The sequence below is a fragment of the Arvicola amphibius genome, chromosome 8 (genome assembly GCF_903992535.2).
Source record: "Arvicola amphibius chromosome 8, mArvAmp1.2, whole genome shotgun sequence".
Taxonomy (NCBI): domain Eukaryota; kingdom Metazoa; phylum Chordata; class Mammalia; order Rodentia; family Cricetidae; genus Arvicola; species Arvicola amphibius.
In genome coordinates, this window is record NC_052054.1 from 47,305,096 (window position 1) to 47,328,547 (window position 23,452).

The following is a 23,452-nucleotide window of genomic DNA, read 5'->3' on the forward strand; positions in this document are numbered from 1 at the left end:
CAGAAATAAAGTACCATTTTCATTGCATTGTGTCAAAAATGTCTATATCAACAAGATTTGTCACCACTGACCTACACATCAGGTTTTAGTGACTTTTCTCATTGCTGTGCTTGAATGCCTGGAACAAGGACCCAAGTGAGGAAACAGTTGTCATGGCACTGGTTGGGAGATACAATTCGTCATCGCAATAATTATCAAACATGAAAGGTGAGTATTCGTGCCCACTTCACTTTCTCCTATATTTTTAGTTAAGGATCCCAGTCCATGAAATGGTGCTTGTCACAGTTGAGGTGATTCTTCCAGGTCCTCCAAAGGCATGCACAGAGGTTTGTCTCCTAGGTCATTCTAGATCCTAAACTGACAATCAGACTTAAGCATCACACCCTACATCTAGATGTGACCATTTTCATCTAGCTTGTCTCTCATGATCGCTCAGTGTTATGTTTTCTGGTTTGTATGGCTGAGTATCTGCAGTATGTGGAATTCTCTAACATTTAAAGAATGTATTTACGGCCCACTCCATTGATTAATCTGCTTGATTGTTTATTCCTGTCTGTTTCGAGGTATGGATATGTGTGTTATGCTTTAGTTGCAAGCATAGGTGATTTTCTGTTTCATTGCACAGCAGCTGAGAACGCACATTTGACTCCCTAATCATCTGTGCACACCTCTAACTCTGTAATGTATTTATTGTTGAGTATTACTTTTGTCAGTATTAGAGCTTTGGGTATTGTTTATATGTTAGGTTTTTTATCCTAGAATCAGTTATTTTTCTAAGGAACACTTGATTTTTATTTTTGATAACAATGTTAGAAATAAACGTCTAAGAATGATGGGTTCCAGTTACTATGAGATAGTCTTCCTCTTGACCCTTCTCAGCTCCCAGAGTACAGGCATATAATTATATTTTATGATAAACATATTGTAGAATAACTTTTGCCTACATTCACTATTTCTATCTGCTTCTTTCTATATACATAAGATCAAGTGATGCTATGATAGACTGAGTTCATGCTGAGTTATATCACACACCAGCTACCTCCACTCCTTTCTTACCAGAGACTCTCACTCCAACTGTGAGAAACCTGGATTTCCTTGGTCTCCTACTGATTTTGCTTGGTAAAAAACTCTAGAATGCATGTGAAGTAGTACAAGAATTGATGACCTTTGTCATCAATTACCTACACTAGTGCAGGGCTCTGAAGAAGTCTCTTAGCCCTCACCATATCAAGCTGCAGTATCAGAACACTTCCCATCTCTTTCCCATGTGTCCTTGTCATATGTTTATAGTGTAGTTAGATTTTTTATATTTTATAGGATATTGTAGAAATTATTCAACCTTCTAAAGATTTTCAATAATCTTCATGCCTCAAAATTTCTGTAACCCTGTGACTCCTCATTTGAGAATTTTATTCTTTTCCAATTGCATTTTTAATGTTATAAATTTCTACCTAAAAACCACCACGACTTCTGAGAAATTCTGTTTTCAGTTATACTTAATTCACTTACATTAAATTTCTCTGGAGATCTTTTCTTTGGTCCATAAGTAATTTCAATGTTTTTCATTTAATTGTTTGTTATTTAAAGATTCCTTGCTATATTTTGTTATAGATTTCTACTTTATTTTTATTTGGTCAGAACATGCACTTTACAGATTTCCACCTTGTTAAATTTGACAAGGTTCTCTGGAGGCTCCTGGACCAGTGTGACAAAAGTTCTCCCTGAGTTTTGGAAAATGTGCATTCTCCAGTTGTTGATGGACTAGTCAATAAATGTCAGTTAGATTGAACTGACTGATAACTCCATCAATGGATATCACTATTCTTTCTGAATTTCTACCTACTGGCTGTATCAGTTACCTAAAAGACTGATATTGTGTTTTCCAAATACAACAATACAATGGTCTCTCTCTTTCTTTTGGATTTTTTATCATTTTTGTCTCATAATCAAAATACGTTAGGCTTAGTGACACATGCATTTAGGATGATTTAATTTTCATGAATATTTTATCCCTTATCATTAGCCAATGCCTTTTTCATCACTGATCATTTTCTTTTTTTATGTTTTCCTGAAATTGGAATAGATACCCGTACTCTGTTTGAATGGGAGTAAGCTTGGGACACCCTCTTTATCTTCACTTTTAGACTGTCTTTATATGTCATGAGGGTTTCATGTAGAATATGCACTTTTCATCATTCTGATTACGTTTTATTGACACTATTCACTTTTAAGGTGGCCAGCTGGACTACTACTTACCATTTCTATGGCTATTTTCTACTTTCATTTTAACTGGGCATTTTATGATTCCATTTTCTTTCCTTTATTTGGCCTATCAATCACACTACTTTATTTTATTGTATTTTAATTGGCTTCTTATACAGTCTAAAACATACATTTCTAGGTGACCTAAATCTGCCTTTGAAAAATACTCATACTACTTAACAAATAGTGCAGCTATCATAGGGTGTTGTATAGCTGTTTCCTTTGAATTAAAACGGATCTCCCTTGCCTGGATTCTGTAGGAACCTCCCCATCCTCTCTGTTCTTGACCCTCTAAGCTGTTTCTCTGTGGGTGAGATGTTTCCTTCTTCCTTCTAGCTTCCTCCAAGATACTGCTATTGCATTTGGTTTCCTCACTGGAGATGATGTCCTTAGGGGTTATTTTTCTGACATTTTGTCTGTGTGCTTCTCTATGCTTCCTGGGTCTATGGTTTTGTATTTATTTTATTATTTTTAGAAGTCTCTTTACCATTATCATATTCTTTCTTATTCCTCACTTTCTTGCCCTCATCTGGCATCCCAGTTGCACATATATTATGCCTATTAAAATCATACCTAGGTTTTTAGGTGTTATTATTTTTCTATTTTTTAAAAGCATTTTTGCCAAGGAGTGATATCTCTTCAAGTTGGCTAATCCTTAGCTCTACTGGCTTACTTATGGCATTTCTTTTTGATTTCTGTTCCAATGCTGTTATTTTATAATATTTATATTTTTCATTTTCCAAGAGTTTTTGTAGTTCTTTTTTATTTTTTTCAGTCTTTGGAGGCCTGCCACCTACTTCGCAAGTAAATACACAGAGACTTATTCTTACTTATGAATGCCCAACTTTAGCTTGACTTGTTTCTAGTCAGCTTTTCTAAATCAAATTAGTCCATTTTCTCTTCTATGTTTTGCCTCTGGGCTTTTTGCCTTTCCTTATTCTATGTATCTTTCTTTCCTTCTTACTCCATGGTTGGTTGTGGCTGGGTGACTGGCCCCTGGCACCCTCCTTTCTCTCTCCTTTTCTCATTCCCAGCTCTTCTCCTTTTCTAGATTTCTTCTCCTATTTTTTCTCTCTTTCTACCAACCCTGCCTATTTCTCTCTCCTACCTAGTTATTGTCCATTCAGCCCTTTATTAGACTAATCAGGTGTTTTAGACAGGCAAAGAAACACAGTTTTACAAAGCTAAACAAATGAAACATAAAATAATGCGGCACAGCTTTGCATCATTAACAAATATTCCATTGCATAAACAAATGCAACACATCTTTAACTCATACTCCATGAGACGTTTTCTTCTTTCAGTTCGGATTGCCCATATGTTCTGGGTATTTTTCTTTTTCTACCAGAATAGTAAAAATCAATCACTGTCACTCTAAATTCCTTGTCCCATAAAGTTATAACGTGAACATCATGTCTTGGTTCCAGTAATTGCTTGCTCTTTTTAGTCTCTTTTTTTGTGTTTTTTGTTTAGTTTTTGTCATAGTTATTAGTTTCCACAGAAAACTGGCTATATTGTTATGTGCATAGATGATGTGGGAGAGTCTTCTGTTTGAGTTGATTTCATTGGCTAATAAAGAAACTGCCTGGCCCATTTGATAGACTGCCCCTTAGGTGGGTGGAGTAGACAGAACAGGAAGAGGAAGTGAGGTAGAAGGATCAGTAAGATGCCACACCTCTCCTAAGTTAGGCAGACCACCGTGCCTCTCCTCAGAGAGATGCCAGACGCGATGAAGCTCCAGCCCAAGATGGACGTACGCTAGAATCTACCTGGTAAGGCACCACTTTGTGGTGCTACACAGATTATTTGATATGGGTTAGTCAAGATGTGAGTAAGAGGCTGAAAATAATGGGCCAGGCAGTATTTAAAAGAATACAATTTGTGTGATGATATTTCGCGCGTAAAGGTAGCCGTGCAGGAGCCAGGGCAGCAGGAACGCAGCCCATCAGCTCCACACTACACATAGAAACTCCTTACCAGCTTCTAAGTGCTGGTATTTATTTTGACCTCCTATCAGACATGGTCAGCTCCAGATCCTTTGGTGTTGTGCTTTTATCTTTCTCCTGGCCTGGGCTTCTGGTTATTGCAGTCTTTTCAGTTAAGCACTGTGCTTGTAGTACCAGGTTTGCCTAGTAGTGAGAGGGAGGCTAGGTAATCGTTGGCTGATGTTTCAGTCTCTCAGGGGACCTGACATCTCTCTGATTGCATCTCCAGGAGTGCAGTATCACTATCCACCCCATTCTTGTCAAATGCGCTTTTTCTCTTAAGTGAGACAGGATGAATAGAGAGACCCAGAGTAGGAAGAACACCCTTTCCATGGCTACAGTAATTATTGGCAAATTCTTCTTCCTTCCTGAATATGACTTTGCTGTGCAGAACATATTTTTCCTAATTAAGTTTCCCTTGTCATAACTACAACTGTAAAGGTATTTCTTGGATCTTAAAAAATTAAGGATATCATGAGAATTTGGATGCAAAACCCATGAAAAGGTAAGAGCTCACTGGGACTAATGACCAGGATTTCTAGCAAATTCTCAGCATAACCCTTTAAATGCCCATGTTTTGGGGTGGCAGCTACTTTGGTGCTATATAATCTGAATGCAAATATAACTTTCTGTATAAATCAATTTTTTTTCATGACATAGCGTGTCAATTTGTCATCTAATCTCAAGTTTCTGATGGTTCCAAGAAGAGTCATTCATTTTCAGCTTATTTATCCATTCTTACACCGAGGGAGTGTAAACTGTTTATACAGGAGAACTGAAGGTGGAAGCCCAAGGTTTATTAGTTTTATGTAAAGGTCTTGACCAGTGAAGTTCCCAGTGAGATGCATAATTCACTGTCCCTGACATTTCTTGTATTTGTACCATCAAAAGCTCATTAAACGACTTCCTTCTACATCAGCCTAAGGAGATAAAAATCATCCTAACCAGATACTAAGGAATATTTTGAAGCTGAAAATGCTTAATAGAATCCTATCTGTTAGACATGATACAAATATTACTGTGATTGTAGGTACAGATGTTAGCAGAAATGGCAAGTGTTCTCATTTCTTGCCACAATTTGTGTTCTTTCTCATTCTCACAACCTCTTGCCCTCTCCTCTTAATTACCCTCAATAAAATCAACAGGTATTTCAGTGAGGAACTGAGTTATAGTGGCCTCTTAACTAATTGATCCACCAGCATCTGTGGTAAGTTTGAGACATATTATCATATTATAAATATGTTAACACAGAATGAGGAGTGTTTCTTGGCGATCCTGGTGAAGTACAGCAGTAAAGTCTTCTAGAGTGATATCTTCCTACGTAGTAGATTCATGGTTATATGAGAATAGAGCTTGAGGCATTAAGCTATGCACGCATGACAGCATCGGTGATCTGGCACTTTCTCTAATTCCCGCTATGAGTTTGTGTGCACCGATTTAGGCAATTAAGTGTGAAAAGTGGAGGACCGGAACCGGTCAGCTTCTTTGAAAAGCAGACAATGAGTGTCACAGTCTATATATATACCAGGTCTCTGCAGCCCACAGTTATGAGGGTCTCTCCAGTAAGCTGGCTCAGCCTGCTGATTCTAAGGAAGAGGAGGTTCGGCTGAGCTGCTGACCCTGCATTGTGAAGGAGTGCTGACATGACATGGCCCTGGAGCCTGCAGCACAAAAGCATCTTCCTTGACAGGGTTCACAAATCCAAAGTGATAGGCAGGGCACGTCCTGTCTCAGCAGTAGCAGCCACAGTGTAGGTGTCAGCGAAATGAAAGGCAAAGCAATCTCTTTATTGTCTATCCCTCTCTTGCAGGGTTCCAGTAACTGAAGCCTGCTGTCCTTTTGCTGCTACTCGTTGAAATGATAAGTAAAAGATGGAACTAGGCATATTAAAATTTTAATTCCAGGTGTCAACAACAGAGAAGCTCAGAACAAGAATATGAGACGTGACATATAAGGACAAGAGCCATTATCTAGGAAGAAGATTAAAAAAAAAAAACCTTGAGTCATACATTTTATAGGTTTTGCAAAAATTTGTTTTAAAAGGGTTAAAATATTATTCAGATAAAATATAATATACAAAAATAGTTTATTGATTAAAATAGAATCAATATCATATGGTTTTTTTGTATTGGAATTGAGAAAAAGCCACAATGCGGCAACTGATATAAAAATATAAGAAATGCTGAGTTTGAGCAGAGAAAGAACATCCCATCTCCAAGAAGAGCATCTCCTGCCTCCAGAGGGCACATACTAAGAACATTGATTTATTTCTGGAGCCAACAATAGCACCAAGCCTTTTATATATATTAGAATTTTCCTATGCGTACATATCCATAATATCTATCTTATGGAATATTAACTAATAATAAAATAGAATTCAAAAAAGTTAAGTAAAGGTTTCCTCTTTTTTTTTCTTCCTCTCTTTCCAAACTTCTCTTTGTCCTTTCAACTCCTCAGGGTAAGGGAGTGCTCAATGTCTTTCCCTAGGCAGAAGTGAATGGTCAGCACCATTACTCCTGTTCTTTGAAGTCACTTCTAAGTAGAGTAATGGACACTCGAGGGCTGTAGGATTGTGCCGGTTGATCTGATACCAGAGAGGACTGGTTGGTGAATAGCACAGACGGTATGAAGATGCTGAGCAGAGATGCTTCAAATATGGGAGGGGCACTGTGGGAGCAAAGGAATATCATTGCCTGTCTGAAACTGAGAGCAATTTAAAATGTACAAATTGTGTATTTGAAATTTTACCTTCAACATTTTAGGATCACAGATGACATTAGGTAACTGAAACTGTGGTCTGTAAAACTACGGGTCTGGAGGAAATGTTTTATATATAATAATATACATTCAGATAATAGAATGTATGGTGATGTTTTTCTGTTGACCTAGCAGTTACACAAGAGCCTACCGGTTTTTTAATTATCGTTTGTGACCCCAGAGCCTGAAGTCAATGTTCCACAAGATATTCAGGTCACAGCCTGGTAGGACTTCTGGTCCTACAGTCTCGGTTGTGCCGTGGCTGCAATATGTACGTTTAAATTAAGTCTCTATCATTCTATTTATCAATAAGACTCAGGAGTCAAATTCTGAGATCAAAACCTGCTAGCTCAGAGAGGTTAAGTAGCAACTACCCGACCTTGCTTCTTGGCTGGAGACACTGCAAGAGACATGTCTCTTCCCTCATCACAGAGCCAAAAGGAAGTTCAAACTCTAGTCCCCGCCCTTCCCTTCCTGAGTGTCTTCTCTATCCAATTGCTGGCTTCTCGAAGGCTAATTCCTGTTGGCTAGTAACTGACTCTGTCCCCTGATTCAAGGTAAAGCTTATTTATTGACAGTCTGGAGTGTCACAGTGTGAACAAAGTATGCCACAACATTATGGTTATCATCTTCCCACCCTTATATAACACCCCAGTGATGGAGGATGGTCATCTGTCTATGTGTTACTTTCATTTGTTAATAAAGAAACTGCCTTGGCCCTTTAATAGGACAGAAAATTAGGTAGGCAGAGTAGACAGAACAGAATTGTGGGAGAGAGAAAGCAGAGTCAGGCAGATGCTTCAGACAGTTGCCATAGCTCTCCTCTCCAAGATGGACGCAGGTTAAAAATCTTCCTGGTAAGCCACCCCTCATAGTGCTACACAGATTACTAAATATGGGTTAAAGCAAGATGTGAGAATTAGCCAATAAGAGGCTGAAACTAATGGGCCAGGCAGTGTTTAAAATACAGTTTCTGTGTAATTATTTTGGGTAAAGCTAGCCGGGTGGTAGGACGCAGCCCACTGTTCCATCTACACCCCAGAGTCCTCTGAGAAAGATAAATTGGAAGAATTCAAATTCTTACCATGGAAAGAGCACTGGGGAAAATGTTTTAGAAGCCACTAAGAATTCTACTCTTGGTCACAGAATGATACTATGTATCTACAATCTTATAGATATGAAAAAAACTATATCTCAGAAAGTAGCTTAGAGTTCAAATTCACTGGTATATGAACAGAGAGTCAAGTTATAGAATAGGCGAAATTTGGTGGTGTGTCGGTAAAAATGTAAGCAACCAACTCATGGTAACATTGAGTTATGTAGTTTATTCTGTGTTGTGTAAATACTCCTACCAGGGCTAATTTCAAGCTACTGTGGTCCAAACTGATTTATAAAGTTTTGAAAATTTCCAGCCAACTATATTTATACAGGGTGACTCTAGCATGTTTGGTGAGTCAAGTTTGGCTTTGAGCTATTGTGGCTGAGACACATTGCAAAGAAACAGTGTTTGTTGGGGAGCTAGAGGATACATGATAAGACTTAATAGCAGGGATGAAGACATACTAGTTTCCAGGAGGACTTGGTCATGAGTCCAGAAATGAAAGAGACCATGAGCGGACAGAACAAGTGGTCTGGCAGATGGACTCTGATGCAAGATGGGGCCGCACTTCAAATTATCGTCAGTGACAGCACAATGGTGCCCAATCCAAAGGGCTTTAATGGTACAGCACTCCATAGTGGAACGGAATGTCTTGTTTCACTGTGCTGTGCCCATTCTATAGTATATCTGTGTATATTACCTACCCGTCAGTCACTTAGAGTCACAGAATGGACATCTTCGTTGGAAGTGTTTTGCTGTACCCAGTGGGAGGCGATTGGTAATTTTTCTCAGGTCTGAAACAAGATTGCAAAGATGAAGCCAGCAAAAGTGGATTGATAACTGAAGCATTGAAACTAGTTTTCCTGTCACCTAGCACAGCCTCCCCAGGGAGCATATTTTGAGACAGATTTATGTGCAGGGGTGCTCTCAGAATGGTATCTGTCAGTGGAATGGAGAAAACGGATGCGGGCAGGCACTGCAGCTGCACTTCTGTGCAGTCACAACAAAGACTCCATTCAATCCTATGGGAACTCCGGAGGAATGACCTCAGAGATGCAAGCCAATGAGAGTGAACGTGGTTAGAGTTTTTATTCTGGCACTAGGAGAATGTTATTAGATATTATCTGCTCCTAGTAGGAGGTAGGCACTCAGAGGTAGTTTTCTTCGGTCCATAACACCCCAGAGAAGCATTGGTTGACAGTATTGACTCCAGCGCTCCATGCAGCTGGTGTGTGAGTGCTAATTGTATTAGAATAGGCATCCAGATTGCACAGCACAGCACAGCACAGCACAGCACAGTGTATTTGGGTTTTGTTAATTTCTTTTCACTTTCATACAAAGGTTAATTGAGGATTTTCATCATATATCATTGTACTTTGATTTTTCATTTTACTTTTATTTTGAGATCAGGTCTCTTTATATGACCAACCTGGTCTCAAACTTAGAGACTCACTTGCCTTTCTGCTTCCACACTTCCTGGAGTGCTGAGATCATGAGATGTGTATCATCATGCTTGGCCTATTCTTTGGTTTTATTTGTACTCTTCCTCTCCTTTGTAGAGTTTAGACTTGAGTTTACTAATGTACATGTATGTATTTCAGGTGTGAAAGTAGAGAAGGGCTCAATGCGAGGTAGGAGACAGTAGGAGCACAAGAGGATAATGGAAAGCATGCAACAACAGTATATCTTATTTTCTTAAGATACAGTTAAATTATATGTTGAGGTGACGCTGAATGGTAGTGTACTTGCCTAGTAGATGTATGAGGCCCTGGACACAATCCTCAGTACTCTCTGCCTCTGTTTATATGTGCATGTGTGTGGAGTGTGTGTGTGTGTGTGTGTGTGTGTGTGTGTGTAAGAGAGAGAGGAGAGAGAGAGAGATTGGGAAGGAGGGAGGGAGGGAGGAAGAGGAAGAAGAAAGTTATACTGAGATATTTTTCAAGGCAGACATTTTTTTCAATGGAATCATACATTTCACAGTATAAATTCTATTTGATAACATAACTTTCCCTGTCCCTCATTGCTGCCACATATAGTGATTCTCTTTCTCATCTGTGAACTAGCTCACCCATTTAGAATACTTAGTGTTGATTTTTTCCCCCCATGGTTTATTTTTTTTTTATATTTAAAAATTTCCATCTCCTTCCCTCCTCCTCCCCCCTCCCTCCCCTCCTCTTCCCCCTTCCCTCCCCTCCTTCTCCCCTTTCCCTCCCCTCCCATCCACACATACCTCCCCTCCCTCCTTCTCAAGGCCAAGGAGCCATCAGGGTTCCCCACTCTATGCTAAGACCAATGTCCTCCGAACTCCCCCCAGGTCCAGGAAGGTGATCGCTCAAGCTGAGAAGGCTCCCACCTAGCCCGTCCATGCAGAAGAATCAGAGCCCAGAGCCATTGTCCTTTGCTTCTCAGTCAGCCCCCGCTGTTGGCCACATTCAGAGAGACGGGTTTGGTCGCATGATCCATCAGTCCCATTCCAACTGGAGTTGGTGATCTCCCATTAGTTCTGTCCCACCGTCTCCATGAGTGAACGCACCCCTCTCGTTCCTGACTTTCTCCCTCAAGTTCTCGCTCCTTCTGCTCCTCATCAGGACCTTGGGAGCTCAGTCCAGTGCTCCAATGTGGGGCTCAGTCACCTTCCCCATCTGTCGCCAGCTGGAGGTTCCCTCACAGTCCTGACTTTCTTTCTCATGTTCTCTCTCCTTCTGCTCCACATCAGGACCTTGGGAGCTCAGTCCGGTGCTCCAATGTGGGGCTCTGTCATTTTCTTCATCTATCGTCAGGTGGAGGTTCTATGGTGATATGCAAGAAATTCATCAGTATGGCTATAGGAACTGGCCTTTTCAGGCTCCCTCTCCTCAGCTGCCCAAGGAACTAACTGGGGGCATCTCCCTGGAAACCTGGGAACCCCTCTAGGGTCAAGTCTCTTGACAACCCTCAGGTAGCTCCTTAAATTAAGATATATGCTTCCCTGCTCCCATATCCACCCTTCCTATATCCCAAGCACCCCATTCCTCCGTGCTCCCCCCGTTCTCCCCTTCACACTTTTCTCTCCCCATCTTCCCTTGGCCCAGTCTTGCCCAACCCTCAAGTTCCCAATTTTGCCTGGCGATCGTGTCTACTTCCAATATCCAGGAGGATTACTATATCTTTTTTTGGGAGTTCACCTTCTTATTATCTTCTCAAGGATCCCAAATTTATAGGCTCGATGTCCTTTAAATATGGCTAGAAACCGAATATGAGTGAGTACATCCCATGTTCATCTTTATGGGTCTGGGTTACCTCACTCAGAATAGTGTTTTCTATTTCCATCCATTTGCCTGCAAAATTCAAGATGTCATTGTTTTTTACCGCTGAGTAGTATTCTAGCATGTATATATTCCACAGTTTCTTCATCCATTCTTCCACTGAAGGGCATCTAGGTTGTTTCCAGGATCTGGCTATTACAAATAATGCTGCTATGAACATAGATGAGCATATGCTTTTGTTGTATGATTGGACATCTCCTGGGTAGATTCCCAATAGTGGAATTGCTGGGTCCTGGGGTAGGTTGATCCCGAATTTCCTGAGAAACCGCCACACTGCTTTCCAAAGTGGTTGCACAAGTTTGCATTCCCACCAGCAATGGATGAGTGTACCCCTTACCCCACAACCTCTCCAGCAAAGGTTATTATTGGTGTTTTGGATTTTAGCCAATCTGACAGGTGTAAGATGATATCTCAAAGTTGTTTTGATTTGCATTTCCCTGATAGCTAGGGAGGTTGAGCATGACCTTAAGTGTCTTTTGGCCATTCGAACTTCTGTTGAGAATTCTCTGTTCAGTTCAGTGCCCCATTTTTTAATTGGGTTAATTGGCATTTTACCGTCTAGTCTCTTGAGTTCCTTATATATTTTAGAGATCAGACCTTTGTCAGTTGCAGGGTTGGTGAAGATCTTTTCCCAGTCAGTAGGCTGCCTTTGTGTCTTAGTGACAATGTTCTTTGCTTTACAGAAGCTGCTCAACTTCAGGAGGTCCCATTTATTCAATGTTGCCCTTAAAGTCTGTGCAGCTGGGGTTATGCGTAGGAAACGGTTCCCTGTGCCCATTTGTTGTAGAGTACTTCCCACTTTCTCCTCTATCAAGCTCAATGTGTTCAAATTAATATTGAGGTCTTTAATCCATTTGGACTTGAGTTTTGTGCATGGTGATAGATATGGATCTACTTTCATTCTTCTACAGGTTGACATCCAGTTATGCCAGCACCATTTGTTGAAGATGCCCTCTTTCTTCCATTGTGTACTTTTGGCTCCTTTATCAAAAATCAGGTGTTCATAGGTTTGTGGTTTAAGATCCGGGTCTTCTATACGATTCCATTGGTCGACCTCTCTGTTTTTATGCCAATACCAAGCCGTTTTCAATACTGTAGCTTTGTAATAGAGTTTGAAGTCAGGGATGGTAATGCCTCCAGAAGAACCTTTATTGTATAAGATTTTTTTGGCTATCCTGGGTTTCTTGTTTTTCCATATAAAGTTGATTATTGTCCTCTCAATCTCTGTGAAGAATTTTAATGGGACCTTGATTGGGATTGCATTGAATCTATAGATTGCTTTTGGTAGAATGAATTTGTTACTTGTTGGCTTCACAGACTCCCACTGTTGGTGGTTGTTTTTAAAGCATGTTCACCAATAGTAATGAGACCATGTTTATTTGACTATCCCAGTGGGGATGCTGAGGACATCATAGAGATGCTTTCCTTCAGAGAGCATTTGGAGTGGCTCTCAGACAGGGATGCCAGGTGTCCTAACAGCTAATATCCCTCCTAGGACCTCCAGCCCAGCACTGAGGGCTCAGTTCAGCCTCCTGGTTGAGTTTTGTCTTTTCATCTCTGCTACTGTATTGACTCATGGAGTGTTCACTCGTCTTCATCCTGACCTCCCCTGTCTACACTCAGGTCCTGATGGTTTGATTTTGCTGTTCTGAAAGGGATAGGAATAGAAAATTTTTTCATCTTCACAGAATCCCCGGATGCATTGAAGAGCAGCTGAATAAGAGTCGTTTGGTCTGAAGACGAGGTGTACACTGAAAGAAACATCCAGCTGGCCACCTTATACTGTTGCAGGCAGAGTGGAGACATGTTATGAAGAAAACTGGGTGAAATAGCAATTTTGAGTTTCTGATTATACTACTGGAGTATTGGAGAACCGAAAAGTACAGATGAAGAGAAAAGGCATATAATTTGAAGGGTGTAAGGATAAGGTAGTGTATTCTAATGTGCCCACTGTCTTCTTAACATGGTATATAAAAGTATAAAACATGGTATATAAACCAGTATTAAATTCATATGCAAAATATTTCAAATAGTATCTAGCGCAGCTGTCAGGATAAATTAATAGGCTACAAATAGTACAAGAATATTTAATTTTAGATTGCTTTTCTTAGTATTTTAGGTAAGAGAACATTGTTTAATATGGAATATGACATAAATTTCTTATATTTTAAGAATTTTAATATTACAAATGTAATCAACTATGAAAAGAGGGCTTAAATTAGTTAACATTTATGTGAAGAAATTATAACAAATATATTCACTCAGATGTCTGTTGGATGATGTTTTGAGTATACCCGATATCCTTTAACTTCTGGGATTTATAAGTAAGGATATTAATGTAATATCCAAATCTCCTAATTATTTTCACCATAGATCAATATGATGCTTATAAATTTTTAGATTAATCTAATTGTTATAAGTTGTATAAGAATAGAGTTATATAAATTGTTTATGAAATATCACAAGCTTGGTTTTTAAGATTTCCTTCATCTTTAGAGATAAAATCAATATACTAACTGAACTTTGAATATTGTAGACCAAATCTTTCATGTTCATTATCTCAAAATAACTGTGAAAAATTTTTTCATTACATGTTCATATGTTGTAAATGACATTCCTTACAGTGACACAATTTTTTTCTTTGACAAATTAAATTTATGTAAAATAAAAAGGTTTTCAGTAACAGAGAGAAAACCAAAACTATGTTATGAAAAGACATTTACTGAAGGTTTTTATGGCAAAGGCGAGATAACTTCATTTTATTTCTCCACATTTTTTGATGTGACAACTTGGGTTGGGTAGTTGTATGTCACCTTGACACAAGCTGAAATCATTTGAGAGGAGGGAACCTTGGTTAAAAAATGTCTGCTTAAGATTGGGCTACAGACAATCCTGTAGAACATTTTCATAATTAGTGATTGATGTGAGAAGAGACTAGCCTATTCTGGGTAGGGCCATTCCTGAGTTCTATAAGGAAGCATACTGAGCAAACCACAGGGAACAAGCCAGTAAGCAGCACCCTTCCATCCCTTCAATTGCCTCTGCATCAACTCCTGCCTTCAGGCTTCTGACCTGTTTGCATTCTTGTCTTAACTTCCTTTGTCAATAAACAGTGCTGTGGAAGTGTAAGTAAAAACAAAACACAACAAAAAGAGAACAAACAAACATAAAACAAATCTGTCCTCCCCAAGCTGTTTTGGTCATGGAGCTATGTCGCAACCATAGTAACCACAGCTGTGTCACGTCTAAAATTTTTTTCACATCTAAATTTTTAAGAAGAGACAAGAATTGTTGCATATATACACTTATCTAGATAGGCTACAAAAAGGAGCAGTGTAATAATGTGGTTTGTACTTTTGGTTATTTTTAGTATGATATACTGTGGCAAATATCCTGTTCTGAATTTCTCTTGTGTCTCATATTTAGAAATAAAAGGGAATTTATAGCTTAAAAATTATTTTATTTCATGTGTGTGTGTTTGTTCCCTATGTATCTGTGCACCACTTGTGTGCCAGGTGCCTTGGAGGCTGGAGGAAAGTGTCAGAACCCCTGTAATCAGAGCTATAGGTGGTCATTATCAGCTACATGGGTGCTAGAAATCAAACCAAGGCCCTCTGCAAGAGTAGCAACAACCATTGATTCATTTCTATAAACCATGGAAAGCTAACTTTGTATATAATTCTTGGATATTGTAAATCTAAATTTTTGATGAGAATAGTGATTTTTAAACACTGGGTTGTTTTATAGAAACACAACTTTACAAAGAATAAAATCAGAACCGGTTTACACAGCTTTTTACATTTGAGCCTCACTTCCAACATGTGTTTGATAAAATAGTCCACCAGGAATATTTTTCAACCTTAATTATAGGAATCTTCTCCAGGCATTAAGACTTTCCTCATACTACATGACTTAACCTGATCATTTTCCTAGTCCTCATAGTTGTTTGTGATGGATCCTTCCTTTAAGAACTTTACATGGTGTTTGATATCCCTTTAATAATATGCTTTAAGGTCCAGTTTCTCTTTTTATGTTACTTCCCATTTCTTGATTGCCAGTTCCCCTAGAACTAGGACCCTTCAGAGTTTTTGAAGCTTCCATTCTTTGCCCGATGCATAATGTGGAGCGAAATATATGTATTTTCAATAGGCGTCTCCAAAACAGTGTTAATATTAGTGACTTTTTCTCAGAATAGAAGACTTTTAATTTTTACTTAAAAATTCAGGATAAATAATAGATTCCAGATTGGAAAGATTTTATCTCTGATTTATCACTATTGTGAAATAGTCACAGTTAATTTGGTTACATCCATATTCCCTGATAATTGGTTACAGTTTTTGGTGTCTCTGTTAATAAAGTATTATCATTGCAAAAAGCTAAAAAATACACCTATCTTGGGATACACAGCATTAATAATTCTCTTTGAGGACAATCTAAATGAATTGACTATTTTGGCACTCCTAGTACAATTTGCTTAATTTCTGTTATGCATTCCTTTAGAGAAGTTTTCATCAAAATATGTAGTTAAATTATTTTTTGTTTCTTGAAGGTTCTTTTTGAAAAACTGTGTACTTTTAACTGCCTTTACCATCAGATTAATCCCATAGTTTGAAATTTCTGAGAACATTATTATTTTCACAATTGATCATTCTTATGAAAGTACTATGTTCCATTGCACTGCTATCCCATTTATCAGAAGGCCTGTTCAAATTCCTCCCCAAAGAAAACACTCCAGCCAATATTGTGGTCAACCTTTGTTAATGAAGCTATGCCCAGAACGAGATAGTGGGAGTGAGGACACTGTGAGCAGGAGCCCACCTGTCATATTCAAAGCCAACTTGACTCTAAACAAAAGCCCAAGTGTCTCATTTTGGTTTTGGATTGCTCTGCTTGAATTATTATTTAATTAATTAACACATTAGATCTTCATAGTGGATGTTCAATTTTTAATGAATGCCTGGTGAGGAAGTCACTGTGTTCTATGAACCATGTGTTGTATTGGTGTTTAGCAAATTCAGATAGTCAGTAAAAATAGCTTTCACTACTTGCTGGTATGAAGATAGTAAATGGAGCTTTGTATTTTCATTGGACAACAATCTATAGTAAATAATCTGTTAACTATACTGATTGGCATTATAAAATACTAGCTTTTTATTGACTATGTTTATAGCCATTTACTGCTTGGTCAAGGTTAACCTTGTTAAGTGATTACAGACAGTTTTATTATTGCAGTACATACTTATTTTATTTCAAAACAATAAATAGCTTTTATTTTTCTTTACAGCTTGTAAAATTAAGCTGCATTGATGTCATGGAATATCAATATCTCACCTGAGAACTGTGATGCCTGAAAAGTTCGTACATCAACTTTCTAAAAGTGTCCAAGTTACAGAATGCCACAGATTTGTTCAGAGTAGAAATAAGTGACTGAGTGCTCTTGACCTTGTCTTCCCTGACAGCTGTCCCCATAGCATTGGGAGGAAACACCAAGCATGATAGAACAGTCATAGAACAGGTCTAGCTAAATGGCTGTTGGCTTCAGGAAGTGTCTACTTTTCTATTCACTGTCTTGTTCACACACCTGACTCTGAATTTTCTTTTTAAGAGGCTACTTTGGGAAAATGGATGGAGCTAGAAAACATTATTTTGAGTGAGGTAACCCAGACACAGAAAGACAATTATCACATGTACTCACTCATAGGTGGTTTTTAATCATAAAGCAAAGAAAACCAACCCACAAATCACAATCCCAGAGAACCAAGACAACAATGAGGACATAAGAGAGACTTACATCTTGAATAAATTGGGAGCATGGGGACCTTGGGGGAAGGTTGAATTGGGGAGGGAAGAGGCAGGGAAGGTAGCAGAGAAAAGTGTAGAGCTCAATAAAAATCAATAAAAAGAGGTTGCTTTGAATATACTTGTTTAGAATGGTATATCCATGATCTAATGAGTCATGAGAAAGAGATTCTCATGGTTACGTGAGAACTTGTGCCAGGTCTGCAGACATTATAGTAAAGAAGATATTGGAGAAGTCATCCATGGTCCTTCAATGTGAAGGTCATACCAGCTTTACTGAACACTTTGAAGGCTTCATTGGTACCACATAGACACCTTTCTAATGTCCCATCATAGATAATGCTTTGAGGCTCTGCACACATCCCCCTGGCATTGTGTAGTCTAAGACAGAGTACATAGGGCCATTCTTAAATGTGGCTGATCTTGTCTGGGAACTCAGCTATGGGTATGGAAGGAATAGGTTCACTTAGTTTTCCAAGTATTTTTCCCTTAAATGTCAACAGATGTGGAGAGATGCTAGATGAGTCACACTTGGAGGTCACATTTACAGATTCTATCGTTTGTATTCTAACTATCCAGAGTAAGATACTGTGTCACTTCATCATCATTGGACTGTAATCATTATGTTCCACACCAGAAGCATTATGCCAATTTCTAAAACCGTTAGTCTATTGACACTTTGCCAATGATCTTGACTTTGAGCCCTTCCTTTGGGTTAGGTTAAATGTTTCTTACTGTCAGTAGGGATGAAGAAGTTCTAGACAATCTTCAAGATGACCCTTTAAGACCCCTGTGTTGCAGAAGCTGAGAATGGATTCATGGTTCAGTATGAAGTCTACTAGATCCTTTGGATGAGTACCATCTTAATTCCATTTGCTACCATTCATTACAGAAACATCAGCACGTCCATTGGTATAGGATGTTGTAGAAGTTTCTGTTGTAGAAGCTGCTCCCATGTAAATGCTCAGCGGCTTAATATGAATTATAAATGCTTGGCCAATAGTTACGACTTGTTACTAGCTAACTCCTACATTTTGTCAGCTTCTTTATTAAACCAAGTAGAGCAACATATATTCACACAGTATAAAGGAATACAATAGGACATTGTTTTGTGAGGAGGTAAGCTATTCATCAGCATCAAGAGAGGTACAGTGTAAGGACTAAGGACAGAGTGTGGGAGGGAAGATCTGGTGTGGACTGAGCTTTTAGCACAAAGCTTCCTTCTTGAAATTAACCAACATTCCTCCCCTTCCCTTGCTCCCTCGTGCCCTCCTTCCCTCTCTTCTTTGTCTGTGATAATATAAAGAGCATATTTCTCACAGCCAGCATCTGACAAAACATTCTCTATGGCTAGGTAAAACAATTTGGAATTAATTAGGCTTATTCAACACACACACTTTGAGTGCCTAGCATGTTTCAAATGCTTTGTAGATTGCTATGGATGAAGAACAAAGACCTCACTGTCATGGAGCCGATAGTGCAGTTTGATGTTTGATTAATTTCAAAAGTAATCACTATTGTATTTTAAAATGAAGTGTGTTTTTTTTCCATCTCTAACACATGCAGAAATCTGACAAGGCCAAAAATCTTTGCTTTCTGTTGACTGACTTATCTCAAATGTCCAGAATAATTAGATTCTTGATGAATATTTGTTGAAAGAGAATGAATAGCAGAAATACTTTTGGTTAAATGTCTCTTACACACTAAACATTTTATGGGCCCACAAAAAAGTTCCTGGGTGGAAGTTGGAGAAGTTATACTTTTTAAAAATTTCTACTCTAGTTCACATATGCCAAACCTAATACTTTTTCAACTTACATGTTTTGACATTCTTCAGAGTACTGTCTAGAGCTAGACAACTCTTTTCCACAGTTAGAGCCTACTTCTGACAGTCTTCCTTTTCTCTCTTAGATCTACTCCAAAGAGGATAGAGTATGTTCTCTCTTTGAGCTATTCAATGGTGTCTTCTGCCAAAGAAGTTTCCTGAGCGTGTTCACCACGCACATGACTGTGGAGCATTGAGCTTCCACTAGGATAGTAATTCAGTTTCTGTCAGGTGTGCTGCCCTTCAGATTTATAAGATCAGTAATCATTTGTGCCACAGTAAACTGACCAAAAGATGCTGGTCCTGTTTCATCTTTCAGATCTTCTTCAAGAGGAGCATCTGCAGAATATGTGTGTCATTCTCTTCAGTAAGCTCTGGGACAGGGTTGCGAAGGCACATCAGCCACTGCACACATTTAACTGTAGCTTCTTACTGAATCTTACTTTATTATGATTCAGGCTAAATAAGACAGGTAAAATTTATTAGATATTTACTATATATGTGGTAATGAAAGTAGAAAATTAAAGTAGAAAATAATTTTCTTCTTTAATTAGGGATACCTTTGTTTTGGAAAGAGAAGGTCCTAATTTCACTTCTGTTGCCACGACAAATATCCTGACCAAAATGAGCTGAGGGTGGATAAGGAATTGTTCAACTTTCAAGTATAAGAAACAGTCCAGAAAAGCAGGGAACTCACAGTGGCAGAATGTGAAACAGCTAGTGATGTCACATGACTGACCAGAGCAGAGATCAATACACACATGCACACCCCTTGCTGGCTTGTTCTCAGCCAGCCCTCTCCACTCTGATAATGTCCAGGACTTCTTGCCTAGGGAATGTTGCACTATATAGTGGGCTAGTCAATTAACAATCCCGACAAGCCCCCTAGACATGCCCACAGTTGCAATTGATCTAGTTAATCACTTAATTACAACTGCTTTCTCAAGTGGTTCTAGGTCATATGAAATTAAAACTAACCAGCACAGAAGAGAATCCCCAAATTTCAAATTTAAGGCATGTAGTAACTTATCATTGATTTAAGAAGGTGCTAGGATTTGTTTTAGTTTTAATGAAAATCTTCTGACCCTATAAGTTTGTACAATTAAAAAGAAAAACGTTTCAGTCAGATTAATTCTGTTTACTACAAAGGAATTTTTAGTTGACTTTTTACTCTTTGGGGGCTTGCCACCCTGCTCTCAAATAAATACACAGAGACTTATTTTTATTTTAGTGTTATCAGGCTACTCACTGAACCAGGGTGTAGTGCAGATGGGGAGGGGTGCAGTTATGGCCTGGTTCTGCATCTGATGTGCATGTGGTTTAAGTTGTTGAGTTGTGTGGATAGGCTTACAGAAGAGTAGTGTTGGCTGGAACAGTGAATAGACATTGTGGGAGAAATCAGGCCAGGATAGGGACCAAGAAACACAGAAATCAGATCAGTGGAAAAGATTATGGCAGGAAATTCTAATTCACAGGCAACCAAGGCTGTAATAGGGTGTAAGTTGAGCCTCTCCAGGGAAGTGCACTGACTGAAGATTGGGGTCCTGGAGAAGAGTTCTACAGTGGTTGCAAGAATCCAGGACTCACCTGGAAGAATCTTTGTAGCTCTAATCATGATTACTCTTCTGTAACTAGGCCAGCAATGACCCCACATTCCTGTCCTTTATCTATTGTTTGTCTCTTCTGGCATTCTATTTTTTTTCAGACACTTAGCCTGTTTGCAGCTTGTCTTAATTTTGAATACCTCATCACTGTTGCTACATTTTTAGGGAATGAAGTTTATGGTTTTTTTGTACAAATGTAAGGACACTCTCAGTTTTTACATGAGAGAATCCTGTTGGGAACAGACTTCTGGCAGTGTATCATATTCTGGCAGAGTTATCTATATTTTTCTATTCATTTTCCTCAGGCTTAGGGAGGATTTTTCTGTCTTTCCACTAGACAAAGACCCAGACACCTATGTGCTCTGACCTTAAAATACCATATCTACATAAAAGTGTTTTTCAAACCAATTCTTATGTTTCTCAAACATTTCTGTCTTTGTTTGCTTAGTCTGCACATCTCATGGGATGCATTGTTGAAGGTGGGAGTCGCACTGATACATACCTGGTGGAATGAATAATGTACCTGACCATAAGCCCTGTGCCTTGTGCTTTATAATAAAATATGAAATCTGGGGATGGAAACCAAAGCTACTTCTGAACTCAAGCATAATTTAATACAATCTCACATTCTGTTTTCTCCTTAATATTCCTTATATTCTGGCAGAATCTCCTCTTGACGAAAGGTGCGTGTATACGTGCTGGTGAAGAGAGCGAAGAGCTATGAGAAATGAGAAAATACTCAGATTTAAAAGTCCTCAAATAGAGGATCAATAGGCTGTGAAGGCAATTATCTAATTCATCTGGGTCACCCTCACCTTTATTGCTGAGAGAACTGGCTTTATTTCAATTCAGTCATAAAACCTGCGGGTTATTAGCAAGAAAACAGGCAAGCAGTTCTTCCACTCCAGCTACAGCTAAGAACAATTATGGTATTAAGTTCATGGATACTGAAGAGATTAATAGACTTTTCAAGGAGTTTTATGGACAATTATATGTGAATGATAACTGTAATAGGTGTTAAGGGAAAAGCCCATAGATCTGCATTTCCTTAAATGTGAACAAATTTTGGAAGGAAAAGAGAGTTTCTTAAATAAAGCTATTCTTCCTACTTAAAACGGCCAAATGCCTAAAAAAGACGAAGCAAGGTCAATATGCAGTCAGGCCCATTAACGCTTAGCAGGCAAGCTTTCATGAATCTTTTGCAGATTGTATGATAATAAGACTGTTCTATCTCAAAGGTTCCTGAATTGGAGTTTGCTTGACATGTTTTATTAAGTGTTCTTTTATGCCATCTTAATACCCCAGTCTGGTATTTATGAGTTTTTCTTCTGTTAAATCACATATTTCTGTGCTGCTCTTTATTTGATGTCTTGGAAGTGTTCTATGGTGACATTTTATTTATTCTTGTCTTGCTCTGCTGGCGATGTGCTATGTGGAAACGCTCTCTCCCTCTCTCTTATTCTAACACATTTCTACAGCACATAACTTCTGCTTGTTTGGCCCCATGATAGTGTCTAGCAGAGGTCGGCTGGAGAATTTTCTCTTGGGGGACCTTCTCGCCATCAGCTCTTAAGTTAAAGGAATCATAGTCTCTAGAGAGCTTCCAGAAAATGAATGAAGTTAGATGAGTTTTCTAAAACAATAAAATAATGCTTTTATGTTACCTTGATATGCTTTATGTTATATGACTCTAATTATGTTGTTTTTAAATAATACATTTTATGAGAGGTAAATATAGTCGAACTATCAGTCAATAAAAAGGTTGAACTGTGAGTGGCTTTTATATCAGTTGACCTCCCTACAGGCATTCAGGGTAGTGGTTAGGTCCCCAAGAGCTGACTCACTTTCACATCCAAAATGATGTACTTTAGTACTCACTTTAGTACTATCATGACAATTCATTTTTTTATTATATAGAACTAATTCTTAGTGGAGATAACATTTAGGGGTATAAAATATAGAATAATTTCAAATATTACCTGAAATAATTCAGTATGAGTTGCATTTGAATAATAGGATTCCCGGGGAAAAATATCTCTAATAATCAGATGTTATATTTAAAATAAATAGATATTTTTGTTGCATTAAATAATTGATTAGTTTAGTATGTATGTGCATGGTGTGTATATATGTATGCATCTATGTGTGTGTGTTTGTATGGTGTATATGTTTATGTATGTGTATATATATGTGTATATGTATGTGTGTGTATGGTATAGGTGTGTGTATATGTGTATTTGTATGGTGTGTTTCTGTGCACATGTGCTGGTCAGATTGAGAACTCTTTGTAGTTGGTACTCTCTTTTCAGCATGTGGATTCCTGAATTGAAGCTCAGGCTGTCAGGGTTGGTGTAAAGTAGGCAGCTTTACCCACTGTGCTATCTTGCCAGGCAAAAGGAGATTAACTATTTTGAGGAGTCCATGCAAGCTGCTGTTCTATTTCAGACTGCTACAATATGGTACAAGATTCCCAAAATAAAGGGTATTTTAAAACTCTGTCGATACAGGGCCTCTAAGACTGCAAAGTGTTGTCATGTATATTGAAATTACTTTTAGGAAGAATAGTAACTCACTCCTTGATTCCCTTTTTTGTATACTACCATATAAATCTTAGGAAAATATTTTCCCCCAGGGCTCAGAGGCACACCATATAAAATACTTCTTGAGGCTTCCTCTTCTTGTTTTCCTTTACTTTCTTTTTCAATCTTCCAGATGCTGGTTATTTTATTCATATCACAAAAATATGATTTCAAACAACACACGGTTTTGGGAATTTTCCTGCTGATGGCTAAGCGTATCTATGGATCTTGCTATTT